The sequence below is a fragment of the Micropterus salmoides genome, unplaced genomic scaffold, assembly GCF_014851395.1.
Source record: "Micropterus salmoides isolate LMB-PRFRI ecotype aquatic unplaced genomic scaffold, ASM1485139v1 Ms_hic_scaffold_4, whole genome shotgun sequence".
In the NCBI taxonomy this organism is placed as follows: domain Eukaryota; kingdom Metazoa; phylum Chordata; class Actinopteri; order Centrarchiformes; family Centrarchidae; genus Micropterus; species Micropterus salmoides.
The window spans coordinates 30,705,476-30,720,132 of record NW_024043372.1 but is presented as its reverse complement, the minus strand read 5'-3'; positions in this window follow the sequence as shown (position 1 = coordinate 30,720,132).

Sequence of the window (14,657 nt, the reverse complement as noted above, 5' to 3'; positions counted from 1 at the left end):
GGGGCTGAAGAAACTTTGAACAGAGCCAGCCACTAATGAGTCTGCTCGATTAGGGCCAATTTGAGGTCATCATCACTGAGTTCAGCATACCCTCACACACCCACATCACAAACCATCCGATTAAACGGTTCAAGCTAAAAGTGGACTACTACCCCTCCCCTGAACCCTCCACCCTGTTCACATCTGCTGGACTGCTGTGGAGGCTGATCTGTTGGGATTTCCCAGAGGCTTGATCACTTCAAATTTAAAATAATATTTATTCAGGGATTTATATAGGTGCTGTTTTGTTATCCAGTGTGGCTGGGGCACTGCGTTGTCAGCTTATGCTACATCATAGCACCAACAACACTGACTGACACACGCACTGGCTGCACGCACATGGATACAGGACTGGGGCGCTGCATCTGAGTGTTTTCAGAGTGGAGGTGGGATCCCCCTGATCCACTTGCTGACCACCAGTGAAAATGTAACGCTCGACTGCCAATAAGCAGTCTAGCCATCTGTGTGTAACGTAGCGCTGTGGGTGCCGGGCCGTGTACAGGCCACGGCTCCAGCGGCTTGTGTGCTGCTGCAGCCAGCGAGCCAGCTCGGCTGGGCTTGGCCGGACTCCCGGAGCCGAAGAGGGGGAGACGGAGAGAGCCAGCCCTCTTCAATGAGGCCCTCCAGAGGGAAGGGGCAGCCCTCCCAAAAATAATAAAGCAGTCTGCCAGGCCAGCGACTCTCCAGAGCTACCCTCGACTGAACACACATATCCACACATTCGCAAATATGAACATGCATGTGTACGTACATATGAGGACGGGGTGTGACAAAGCTTCTCATGTCTGATGCAGAGGCAGGGTTTGTGGAAAACGGAGACATTTCATCTCCTAGGCCTGAAAAGACATTAGGTGGCAGGCACATGACATACACACTTGCTCTTGAAATGAATGCTTGGCTAAGTGTTTTGGTAGTCAACATGTGCTGCCAGTGCTCCATTTTCTATCCCATTAAATTCTGAAATGTGAGGGTTTTGTATACTTTTTACTCACCAAGCAATGCTGGACCAACAGCTACATTGAACAAGACATCCCCTCCTAACTCACATCATGAGTTATGTGACACGAAAAGAGCCGTAAAATTGGATGTTACTTATCTTCACTATCAAAGTGGCGTTCCATAGAAGCGATGAAGAGGAGTGATCTCGGATGCGTCGGCGGGGTGAACATGGTGGCCACCTAGATCAGAGCACGGAGAGGTTTACGACTTCAACCTGGAACTGGATGTTTCAACTCATCTCCACTCCCTACCTCCTTTTCTTTCTCCCCTTTGCTCTTCCGTTTGTCCTCAACAACCCCCCCCCAACCAATTCCCTCTCTGAGCTCCATGTTACTCTCCATCTCTTCATTCTACTCTTCTCCACCCTCTTCCTCCCCCGACTACTCCCACTCATTTCTTGTCTCCCACTCCCCCAGCGTATTTGTTTTTCCATCAAATTGAATTAGCGGAATCAAAAGGTATCCCGACCATCCCCTCACAAAGTAGAGTTTGGGAGAGAGACACATAGAAGATGAAAGGAAGTGGAGCGCAGTTCACATGCAGGTCTTTTAGTGTGTATGTTGCAATGGGGGTTGACCTTTGCCTGGGCCTAGCAAAAAAAGCATCCCTCCTTCCTCAGAGCCCTAGAAGGATATTAAGACTGCAAGATGGGACAGTATTTAGATAATACAAACATTTATTATGGCTTGTATTTGCCGTAAAGTTTACTCAATCAGTGAGTTGCTTGTTTGTTGACCCTCAGAGAAAAGAGAACTTGTGCTTTGCTATGGCATGATGAGGCTTTAACTAAACTTAACTGTCAATTGTAATGGCTACCAAGTCATAGTGAGTATGCTAAGACCCACACGTGAACTTCCTCTTTTCATGGATCAAGAGAAATTCATAGAAATACCACTCTGACAGTGCCTGACAGGAAAAAGGTGGGTACATTCAGTAAAACACCTGGTGAACACTATTCATAGAAACCTCCGCAGATAGGCTACACCATTTGACACTCGAACAACTCTTAACACATCTAAAATTAATCAACCGTACCCGGTAGCAATGATGTGATCTGCAGAGCTTTGACAGTAATAACTGTCACTCATAGAGAAGCAGAGCTGACAGCAGATAATCACTGATGACCTCTGTTGACAGGAAACAACCGCATCCTGACCTGCCAGAATGCCAAATCTGACTGATGATCTCTCCAAATGTCAGAAATTAGTCAGAAGTGTTTTGATCTTGCATCATTTTTTTCTTCCCCATGACACCTATGGCCCATCACATGTTTTTTCCCCTCCAGTCCCAACATTTAAAGGCTGGTATACTAGTTACAGCTGCATGCCAAGCTTGACTGAGGACATGGTTTTTCAAAGCAGTAAAAAAAAAACAGGAACTGAAAAGTTAAAACAGGAAATACTTTTGTTGTACTATTAGGACCAATTAAGACCATAGAGGTCTGACAGAGACAGTAAATAGAGATTAATTACATGGGGTACTAGGTTTATACAGTATTTAAGTATAATTCTCTGCATGGTTTAATCCTACAGGGTGTACGCAGTAAGAGCACCCAAAACTAAAATCAGTCTACCACTGGCAGTTATATTTGTTAATTTTTTGGGCTATTGGACATTTTTCCTTTATGAAACTCACAGACTATGCTAGGACACCAAAGCTAACCATACAACAAAGCTAACCATTAGCGTTCAATATATTTTTAGGTTTTCTTACTTATTTTGAGCGTGCTAAAAAAATATTTACCATCTAATAGTGAAAATATAAATGTCAAATAAAATGGCGACTTCATTTACACTTTTACCCTAAAGACTGCTTTCTGTATTGTTCCTGCTTCAATGGAAGTGTTAATATTAGAGAAGTGAAAGGGGGAAAGAAACAGGGAGAGTGTTTCATATCATTCATCGGTGGCTGCTGATAGACCTTATTGCCACAGTTTGTGGTTTTAAAAAAGTTTCTGATTATAGTGTAGTAATAATGAAAGAGGCTTATGAGTGCATAGAGTTACAGGTCTTTGTGGCTGCTATGTTGTACTCCCAGATGATTATCCCCCTCTAACTTGGTATCCACTTGCCTTACTCTGCTGACAGCCATGCTATCCCATGAAGTTGGTGCAATTCAAACTAAAACCGTTATGAATTCGCATCAGTCATCTGACCGTTTTCCCATTCTGGTCAGTTCACACATTCTTTTCTACGGTAGTCGAGGGTATAGTCTGCTAAACAGTAGCTGTCAGAAGCAGGGTGTGGAGATGCAGAGCACCCCTCCCTCGACTCACCCTGAAAATGAGGTCAGTCTCCTCTCACCTGGGACAGGGAGCATTCAGGATGTTCACCTGGGACAGGTAGTGTTCGGCTCTCATTCATGCCGTGTTCTGCTGTACTGAGGCCCTCCTGCTCACCTGCTCCGACAGACAAATTCATCCTCACAGTCTGAGGACAAATGAGCCCATTCATCTGGAGGCTCCCATTGACAAACCGGGGGGCAAGTTCTAATACCTGGGAGGGCTCAGGGGAGTGGGCGTCTGGACCTGCCATCCTGTTCCGCACCCATATAATGTCCCCCGCCATTCCCAGCCCCCGCCCCACTCCACTCACTTTCACTGGCAGGTAACTGGAGAAAGGCATTAGTGGGGGAGTCGAGGGCACCTTGGCCCATGGCCAGGAGTGAGAGGATGGGACCCAGGTGCCTACCCCTGGATGGATCCTCTGGACACTCCCACAGGGACTGCTGACCAGACAGAGAACGGGAGGACTGTGGAGGACAGTAGAACCCCACAGAGACCTGCCGTTCCCTGCTCAGAATCGCAAGCTGTTCAGCTCGCCATTGTGGACTAACGATGGTTGCCTGTGTGGTGGATTAAGTGACAGAGCAGCTCTGTGGCTGCCCTGAATTCCTCCTCGAGCCTACTTCATTCTCATGGACCAAGTCGTCCTCACAACAAAGTATAGCTACTCTTAATGTATTTAGGGATTCAGGTGCTTCTAGATTGCTCGCAGAATACAGCTCTGCTTAAGATAAGTGTGCATGTATGCAGAGGTACACCAGAGAAATGCTGACTTGCTCGCTAAACGTCACAGAGGGAGCCAGCTGACCAGTCCTCATTTCGGTCCTACTCATTTTTTCAGTCATGCAGAAATACTGCATGAGGTGAGGGCATTCCTAGATAACCTTTCTCAGTGTTTATCTTCAGTATGAGCTGTTGTTGTGTCTATTGCTTTGTTTACCCAATACTTGTCAGGTTAATACAGATAGGCAGACACAGACACATGCACAGGCCCGTTTTAAGAAGATGGACTCAATGAAACACAGTGTGCTTCATTTTGAAAAAGCGTAATATGATTAAACCATTAAAAGGACCACAGGGACATTTTGGAGAGAGATGAGAAAGATGAAAGTGTCTTTTTTTCTATGGGGCAAAATTGTGGATCTAAAGAGCTCTATTAGATCCAAAGAGCAGATAAAAAAGGAAGAAAGAATGTTTTTGATACCTGTTTCAGTATCATGTTTTATTATTTTCTAAGAGTATTATATATATATTTCGTTTTTAACACCTCTTATTTTTGATAAGCAAGGACTATAGCTGTAGCATGTATTACACCAACAACCTTACCACGCATGCATTGGACAGACAACCTGCTCTTCAACCGTCTCTCCTAACTTTTGCTTGACTTTAAACCAGCTTCACGACAGGAGACGTGCAGGTCTGCAACCATTACACAGTAGATGCCAGAATTCAGTGGAGACAGAAATTATCAGGGGCATCACACAAGCATAAACTCACACACGCACTACAGGCCTATCTGTTGAGGATCGGTATGAAAAAGGCGTTGTGCTCACTCATTGGCTCAGTGGGATGTTGCAACCCCAGCGCTTAACTGGTCCTTATCTCCCCTGAGCAGACTGCACAGCTTGATATGCATCTGTCATATTTGTCGGAAAGAAAAGACACCGCGGTGAGAGCACGATGAGTCAAAAAAAACAGGCAAGCGACATAAACTCACTTCCCTGCGGTTTTTGCATGACCGTGATCATTTGCTTGTCTGTGTCGACTCCCTGGTTGAGAAGACGCTCGAGACAAACACGTCCAACCCAGTTTCGGGCGCACGATATTGTGCACTTGTATTTGCAGTTTTCCTGCATGCGGATACCGTAGTAAACCTGATCGTGCCTGTACTTACATGCCTGCACGGGTGTACATTTTGGCAGTCATGCTGTCCTGTAAGAAAATACGAAGCCAAGAGCAGATTGTCATCATTCCATCATAGCCATTACCATGACGACAGATAAGGCCCTCTCCTCCTGTCGTCATAGCGGCCTCGCATCAGCTCCATCAGCTGCTGTGGCTAGCTGAGCTCTGACTGTGCGGGTAGGAGTGTCTATCCGAGGGCTATCTGGCCAGATAAGAGCTGGGAAAAAGACGGCAGAGAGACACGTTTGCCGCCGAGCTGCTCCCAGCACTAAAGGTTGCAAAGAGACAGAGTCGATGGTGAGAGGGTGTCATAGACAGCCTCTCTATAAGTGCACACTGTTTCTGACACAAACACAAGTGAACATGCAAGCAAATGTCAAAATAAATGCTCAAAGTGAACCCTCTCTAACATCTCAGACCTCCCATGTCCTTGTTCTGGTGGGTCAGGTCGTTAAAGGGGCCAAAGGTCACATGGAAGGTATAATCTCTGTTCTCTTGCTCTGGTAAAGTAGAGTCTCTTCCACCGTGCTACATTTATGCCTCTGATTGACTTTTAGCCTGCCAAACCATCATTAATTGGCATCATGAGCACACACACACACGCAAACACATTATACACTCGCGCTGATGCATGCACACACACAAACACACAGCATCTAATCCAGCTAATCCACCCTGCCAGTTGAACAACTGGTAACATGGTTAATCAGCCATGTAAAAATACAGACAAGACCAAATTGACTGATAGAATAATTCCATTTACCCGTCTGATTAAAACATTTCACCACCGCCATGGTTCGCTGGATATCATCTCGGGGAAAAAAGAAAACAACACATGAAAATTAATTAAAAGTCAGTGATGTAAACGGCTTCATTCAATTATTGGTGCAATTAACAAGCTCAGTAGTATGATAACTGGCACGTATGGGCGATTCAAATTAGCTTGGAATAAAAACAGGGAATCAGGGAGTCACTCTGAAACTCTAAAAGGGCAGGAGAGACTTCTTGAAACAGGAGACACTTTCTCCAAACAAGGGAAGCACTCTCCTGAAAGGGAAGAATGAGCAGTTTACGACACCCATTCAGATGGCAGAAATGCTCACTGGACACGAGCATGTTCGACCTCGGGTCACTTCCCAACTTCCCAACAGCCCTTGCTCCCGGTGTGACATCATAGGCCGCAGGGGGTCAAAGTGAAGCGTGCTGAGACAGTAGGGTGCAGGCCGAACTACGAGCAGACAGAGGCAGAGAAAGGCAGAGGGAGACAAAGGAAAAGTGTGGTGGCTGAGAGAGAGCTCTCTGATTCGTTTCCTTGGCAGGATGACAAAACTGTGCGGAATGCAGTGGAGAGGGGAAAGAGAAGTGATCAAGAGCCCGAGAACGAAAAAAAGGGGAAAAAATAGACGACAGACGAGGCAAGAGAGGCTTGCTGAATAAGCCAGGATGGCAGGGCCTTCCATGGATTCATTTCCCCCATTTCCCACCCTATTACCATTCTCTGCTTCTCTCTCCCACTCTCTTCTGTAACTATACAGTCATTAGCTACACGGCCATGGTTTCTTACAGCAGTGAAAAAGCATCTTTCTGGCCTGAGGGAAGGAATAACACGAAGGTTGCTTTCTGTACATTGTTGAGATCTGTACATTGATGGCAGAGACTATCTGTACATGCCAACTACTACAATTCATTTAGACACAGGCAATCTTGCACGCTCATGCACAGACACAGCAGACTACACACACACACACACACACACAAAATTACAGTGGAGAGGGCAACAGGCTGCCTCTGTCAGCCACATTTCACAGTGGCCTATCATGGCTAGGCGTACCAGGCCTGCGGCCAACCACTGCTTATGCACTGGGTAAACACTACCACCTCGGCTACATGGAGTATAACACACACTCCCGGAGTGCCATCCAACACGCAACTCCAGTCACACATACTGGCTGTGTGATTAATGGAGTGTGAGCATTAGCTATGACAGCATCACTTAGCCTCTGTGATAAAGAGCCAAACACAGCCACTATGGTTCCTTTCGGCCGTTTTTGTGTCCATCCTTTGTCCGCTGACTCGGGACTCCTGTCAAACCAGCTAAGCATTTTGCTCAGAAATACCACCTTGGCATAATGTTTCATATTTAATTTGACGGTGATGAAATGCTCTGCCTTGGTGAAGTATTTTTAATACCTCCATTATACTTTACAGGCTCTATACTGAATACTGGCAGCAGATCCAAGTTTCGAGGACACACACACACACACACACACACACACACACACACACACACACACACACACACACACACACACACACACACAGTATCAAAGGACAGTGAGAACATTAGCAAGTCCAAAATCTGTGTACAAGGTTTTCAGTGTACATTAGATTTCTAATGGGTGTAAATATTAAGCTCACATCAATTTATTCTGTTCTCAATGCTGACAGAAGTGTATCCTTTGATACGGCGGTTTATTCAGAAGTCTAAACTGAAGCCCCATGTTTACACAGTGCTAAGTCAGGTCATGAGTCACTGTTATTCAACAGTTTGAATGTAGTTTGGCTTCATTATATGCCCATCATGTGACAGCAGTCAGCCAGAGCACCCCCCTCCACGGCTCCATAGCTCCTCTTCCCTCCTCTGTATCTTCTCATGCTGTCTCCCCCCCCCACCTTCTACTGGCGCCTGTACGGTTAGTTAGGGATTGCCACAGGACATCATGTGACAAACAAGCAAACACACACAAACACACTGCCGCGTGTGCGCACACAGGCCCGCACGCACACACTCCAGCAGACGTACAAGCATGTAAACTACAAGCACCAACACATTCATTCGTCATTCTCCCTTCCATTGACTTCTTTCATGTGGGCTAAGTTGAATGAGCAGTAGAGCGTCCAACAATAGAATCCATTCTACTGGCAAGGTCGAGGCTCTGTGTTCATGTGTGCTAGTCCCAGCAGTGGCCAGACACACCTTGAGGCAAAATGTTATCACTTACTCACTGTACTTACAACCTTGCCAAATGTAGGATTTGTTACTTGTTTTTATACATGACAAGTTAATTATGCTGGCCATGAATCAGAGTGTTTCCAAAGTATTTATATGGTTTGTCCTTTGACGACTCTGTTGCCATTAATATTTCTGAGAAAGAAGACAGTTTAGGCTTCAAGCACTTTCATTTATTTGGGGGATTTCTCCATTTTGTGACATATGGATGTCAGAACAAAAGGAAATATGAATATCTTGAAAGGAAGCCATAAGAGGATAACACCCCGTTGATCCCCATACTCATTACTTGACCTCCTTACCTAGAGTATCCAGCCCAGCCTCGGCTCTCTTGAACCTAGCCGTCTCCTCTCCTCACTTTCCCTCCTTGTCTGGCAGACCTCCAACGTCTGAAACTCTAGACAGCACTGGTTTTGCCCTTTCTACAAAATTTAGGAAGCCATTACCAACATCAAATCATTACTTCAGGAAAAGGGAGAGAGTGATGTGGTGGGGGTGGGATGGGGGGGGGGACAAGAGAAAGAACAAGACACACACAGAAACAGAGAGATCAGATTCCTCCTGTTCTCAGTCACTCCATTACAATAATGTGCAGGGACTCATTTTACTAATACATAGTGGAATGATACCCATAATAAACAGTAAATGAAATCACTGACCAAGAGGGTTACTGCACTGGATACACTCCCTGTATGTAGGTCTCCACTTGTATACAAGCATGCACAAAACTAAATATAAAGTCATGCCTCAGAGAATTACTTTATATATATGAGACAAACTTGAACAAGTGTGGAATAACTGCAGAAACATTATCAACTTATGTCTGCACATTAAATCAATAGATGACAAAAACACAAATGAAGCAAAAGACAAACTGGCACTACTGCCTGTTAGATTTACAATAAAGACAACTGATTCCTTTTTTCATGTCCTCCAATTCTTCTGCTTTAACCAACTCTCTCTCTCTCTCTCTCTCTTTTGTTACTGCACTGTCACCCCAACACTAATCCAGTTCAAATGTAAACAGGCTTAGGTCTTCATTCCTCGCTTAAACCGTATCAAATGTATCAAAGCGGAGGCTCAGTGGTCTCCTCGGCTACAGAGAGGTCAGACCGGGGCCACGCGGGGCCACACACTCTACTCAATTAGGGTAAGAGCCAGTTAGTCTGTCTGACCAACACCATGTGCGTTTCTGCGCGCGCGTGTTTGTCAGACGGAAACAGCATGTGCATGTCCATAACTCTGCCTGTGTACATAGTAGAGGGTGGCAGATTGTACTCATTCCCTAGTCACCAAATACCGACGCTTTGTCATGCCCCTCAGTATTTCATGCAAAAGGTACCCTTTTTGAGTCTGCATAAGACTGGCGCCAGGCTGCCAGAACGCCTATCGGAAGTCAGGTGAGTATAAAGTATAAAAATATAGTATAAAGAGCGACCAAAATGTTATAATTACCTTTCATGAACTGAAAACACGCCGTGACAAGGTCAAAGTTCTTAAATCTACACAGTGCAGTGGATACGATTCACCTCTATCCTGACTGACAGGTTGGCATGGTAGCAACTTGTCAATCACAAGGTAGCCACACCCTAAAGCATACTCTGCCTTATCATCTATTTTCCTCTAAATAGGTATTGACGAAGGAAAAAGGTAGATTTACTTATCATTTTACAACACAGGATTGAATAACAAGATGATAATGAGACATTTGAGGTCATAAACTACTTAGGAAAGTGTTTACCTAGGTAATAAATCAAGTTAGCTGTGGGGTCTGTCAAGACCCAGCAGTTCCTGCTTGGTTCGAATAAAGATTTAGATGGTTCGGGTTTGGGTAGGGTCACGTCAGCTGTGCTAGCCTACTTGACATGGTGCTTCAAGTTCTTTTTTAGTGAAAATATAGTGTAAAAATAAATCAAAATGGTGGACTTTGCTGTCTGTGTTGGGCTATTTCCTGCTCAGTGCTGGGGTTTGTTACTTATGTGACAACACATAACCGCAACAAGTGGGCTATTTCAGGCTGTAAATATTCATGTTGCTTAGCTAATGATGGAGGACGTTAAATAAAATTTGTCATCTGGGAAGTTTAATACCACCGAAACCATGCAGGAAAACCACTGGTATGGAGGAATTTCAATTTAGTCGTCAATGCAGATAATAACAAAGCAGATGGTTACATAAAATATAAAATGTGTTGGGTTCTGATGAGATATATGACAGCAAGAAGACTGAATTCAGCCTTGCAGCGACATGTGGACAGAGGGTGCAGGATGCAAGCTACTGCGGGCGGTTTGCAGACTACTATTACAACCTCCTCAAAGAAGATCTCACATGTGCGTAATCAGGGTAAACAGGCAAGCTGTATCCATGGTAACAATTGTGTGACAGGTTAACACAAACTCAGAGCTTCAGCTTACATTAAGTGCGTCGGGCTCGGCTCAAGCCGCTCTCTAGTACATAGTGCAGTTCTATGAGTGTGTAATCATACGTGAGTGTGTGTGACTGAATGTAAATGGTGCTGTGTACTGGGTTAATAGGTCAGCTCATGGTTATAAGGGGCATGAGTATGTGTATATAATCGAGTGTGTGTCTGTGTATGTGCGTCTTGCAGAGACATGGAGTCTCAAAGCTGCATCAACCAAAAGGAAAAATATGTGAAAGGTTGTCTGCAGGCTAAGAACAATAATGCAGTCTGTGTCTGCAGCAACATTATTTCTCTGGTTAAGTCAGAAACCCTGGAGGGGTCCTTGATGGCCTTAAAAGCACATTACCTCTTTTTCTAGCAACACTGAACATGCTTTTTTTCATTTTAAATATAACACAGAGTACAATCCTCTCTCAGATGAGACACACATGAATTTTACAAGCTAGTTAAAGCTACTTATGCCTTTAATGTACTATCTAAAATATGTATCTTTAACCAAAGAGCAAATTACCAAAGACCACCAGTTAATCACAAAGCCACAAGTTGTAACCAGCAAATATAAAAGTTTTCTTAAAGCTGGAGTGCATGATACATATAAATTGCCAAACAAGTTTACAGACAATGCTGATTAAGCCTGTCACCACCAAACGGCAGACGTCAAATGTGTGGATTTCGCAGTATACCGGAGTGCCTTTGGCGATGTTCCCGTGCTGGCGCACCGGAAGTGATTTTACGTCAGGCAGCAATGATTGGTTTTCCAGAGCTGAATGGGGGAGTAACTGTAGTGATGGAGTAGGCTACAGCAACTAGGAGTATGGCGGTAAAAAAGTGTCCAAGAAAAGTTTCATGATGCTCCAGATAAAAAAGAAACTCGACGTTCAGAGGACAGATTATAGTCAAAACAACAAAGGAATTGATAGTGAGGATAAAGGTATAACCATTAATGTAGCGTTGGAGAGCAATGTGCCATGTAGCTATTACATTTACTCTACCTAAACAATGGATTATTGTCTTGGAACTGTGGAAATTTCTCTGTACTTTTGTAATTATTTCTGAATGTCATAAGCAAGGGTCGTCAATGTCTGTATAATTACTCTCCCTGCCAAAATGGAAAACAAAAGTTCTGCACTGCAGGTTTATGACACTTAAAGGGAACTTTGGTATTTTTCAACATGGACACCATTTTACATGTTTTTGTGGCTATGTGACTAATTGGGACAACATTTTCTGGTAGAGCGCGCTGCAGTATGCAGCAGTGAAACAGGGCTGCAAAGTATGTCCACTAAAGTGCTTGTTTTTGCCAATTGTTCCACTTGTTATTATAAGTGTCTGACAACAGAATCCCTACAGACATAGCTTTTTTTTAAAGAGTACGATTCTTTGTTTAACCATAAACAGTTGCTATATCACTCTTGTCAGCCTTCAGACTCCCTTGATAGTAATAGTAATTTTACCTCTCTGCTCTACCGCTGCCTTGATCAGTAAGTATGTTTTATTGTTAAACATGGGAAAATAAGGGTTGGAAAATACCAAATCTACCCTTTAACAAAAGTGTTACATTTGTCAGTTTGCTGATTAAAATCTACTATTATTTCTCATTTTTAAATATAATTTGGCCATTTTTCTTGCCCCCCAGGGGAATTCTCACTCACATGGTTTTCCTAAGATAAAATCCGTGCATCTACCCTTTGACCCTTGCCATAACATGTTGGTGCATCCGTGGTTGATACATACGTGGGAAAGCTACGTATCTTGTTCTATCATGGAACAGGAGGAGGAGCAGAAGGGTCCCAGGAGACTTTAATTGATTAATTACAATCAGTTTACTTGTCAAGCTCCAATCTCATCAGCTCCAAATATCTTACTGCTCACATTCACAAGCTTGAGCCAATTGGATACAATCAAATTAATTAGCAAAAGTGAAACCACAGTTGAGCTCCACAATTGAATCCAGACTCAGCCAAACACTGAATAAATTCTGAAAGATAATAATAATAATAATAATAATAATAATAATAATAATAATAATATGTAGGTTTTTTTTCATTGAACCATCACCAGTGATGCTCCCCAGTCAAATGATCAGTATCAACATATTTTGTGGGCTCTAAAGGTCCCTTAGAGGCCCTCTGGTATAAGGGACCCTCCTACCAAACTCAATCCCAAACCCATCACTCTTCCTCAGGCACTAAACAGTCAATCTGACCCTGATCTGGGAACCCGGTCTTATCTGATCCCCCAGGCCTCCCTGGGGTGCTGAAGGGGTAGAGGTGGGGCGTCCTAGCCAAGCCAAGCCAAGCCATGTCTACATACCTCCCCATAAACCACAAAACTTTCACACAGACATTTTAATAGATGGTATAAAGTGAAGATGATTTTAAAAAAATAGCCACAAGTCCATAATTTGTGATAGAGGTCATTATATTTGTTTGATAGTTTGTGTAAATGATGGCGAAAAGCTATCAGCCATTAGCCAGTTATGTCTCTTCATTATCACGATAAACATCTTTCTTATACCACAAACGGAAAAGAAGTAGAATCATACCCCTAGCCCTAACCCAAGTGGTGGAAGAAGTATGTATACGCAAATGGCCTGTGACTGTTACTGTTATAATGTTATATAAAGAAATTATTATTACTGAGGCGTGTATGGAAGATTTTATTAGACTTTAATATTTGTAACCCACAGAAAACAATCCACAAATGTGTACTTTGATGCGCAAATATTTCACTATCTACAAATATGAATTTTTACATTTGTGATGTGTAAAATCATATCCACAAAAATACAGAGTGACTTCTATACACAAAACAGTTTTTGCATATTTGCAGATTGCTTTCTGTCAATTTGTGGGTCATGTTACATTTGTAACTTCCTTTTTACACATTTGCGGAATTTTCTGCATATGTGCAAAAACTGTTTTGTGTGTAAAAATAGATCCACAAATATGTAAATAACACTTTGTATGTGAAATTAAAATATGTGTGTACAGAGAAAATTGTACATGTTAGCAAACTGCACTATATTTTTGTGGATTTGATTTTACACTACACAAAAAAAATACATATTTGTAGATAGTGAAATATTTGCGCATAATAGTACACATTTGTGGATTGTTTTCTGTGGGTTACAAATATTAAAGTCCAATAAAATCTTCCATAGGCGTGACTGTGTGTAAATAATTTTCTGAATTTTTGAATGTTTTGTATGTAAAATGTTAATTCACAAAATACATTGTAGCTACAGCATAAGTAGTTCAAGGAGTACAAGTATCAAGTAGCATAAAATGGAAATACTTAATTAAAGTACAAGTAACTCAAAGTTGTACTTTAGTACAGTACTTGACAAAATGTACTTAGATACATTCTATCGTTGGTAATCTCTAATTTAACTCCTTCTCATTTGTGTGGCATTTTTTAGCTTGGATTATTGAGAACATAATTAAATATATAGTCATAAAATACAATACAGACTTTGGAACAGATAGAACAATAAAGTCCTTGTCTTATTTCCATTACATACATGGTTAGAATGCTGATAATGTGACAAGAAAGACTGTCTTTCACTCCTCGTGTCCTCATGTCTACAAAAACATCTTCTCTGCTGCGGCTTCTAACAAGAGGAGTGGCATTTATTTGCTGCTTCAAAAGCAGAAAAAAATAAATCAATGGTAAAAATAATTGTTTCAATAATAATGATACATGAAAAATAACATTCTGAAACAGGTACTGATACTTCAATGCATCAGTGACCTCAGATGTGTCAAATTATCTACACATGACTGCATTCAGTTGCTAATGTGGAGCTGGAGCAACACGTGATCTTCAGTATATGGAGTTTCCGATGTTTTCATAGAAAATATCTTAATTTTCTGAGCACTTCAAAGACTTTCATTCATTCTGGTATTGCATTTTCATTAAGGAATCTATGAAATGACGTGATATGTTTCAGACATTTGTATGACGTGTATATTGGCAGGCAGCAGTACAAAACTAGG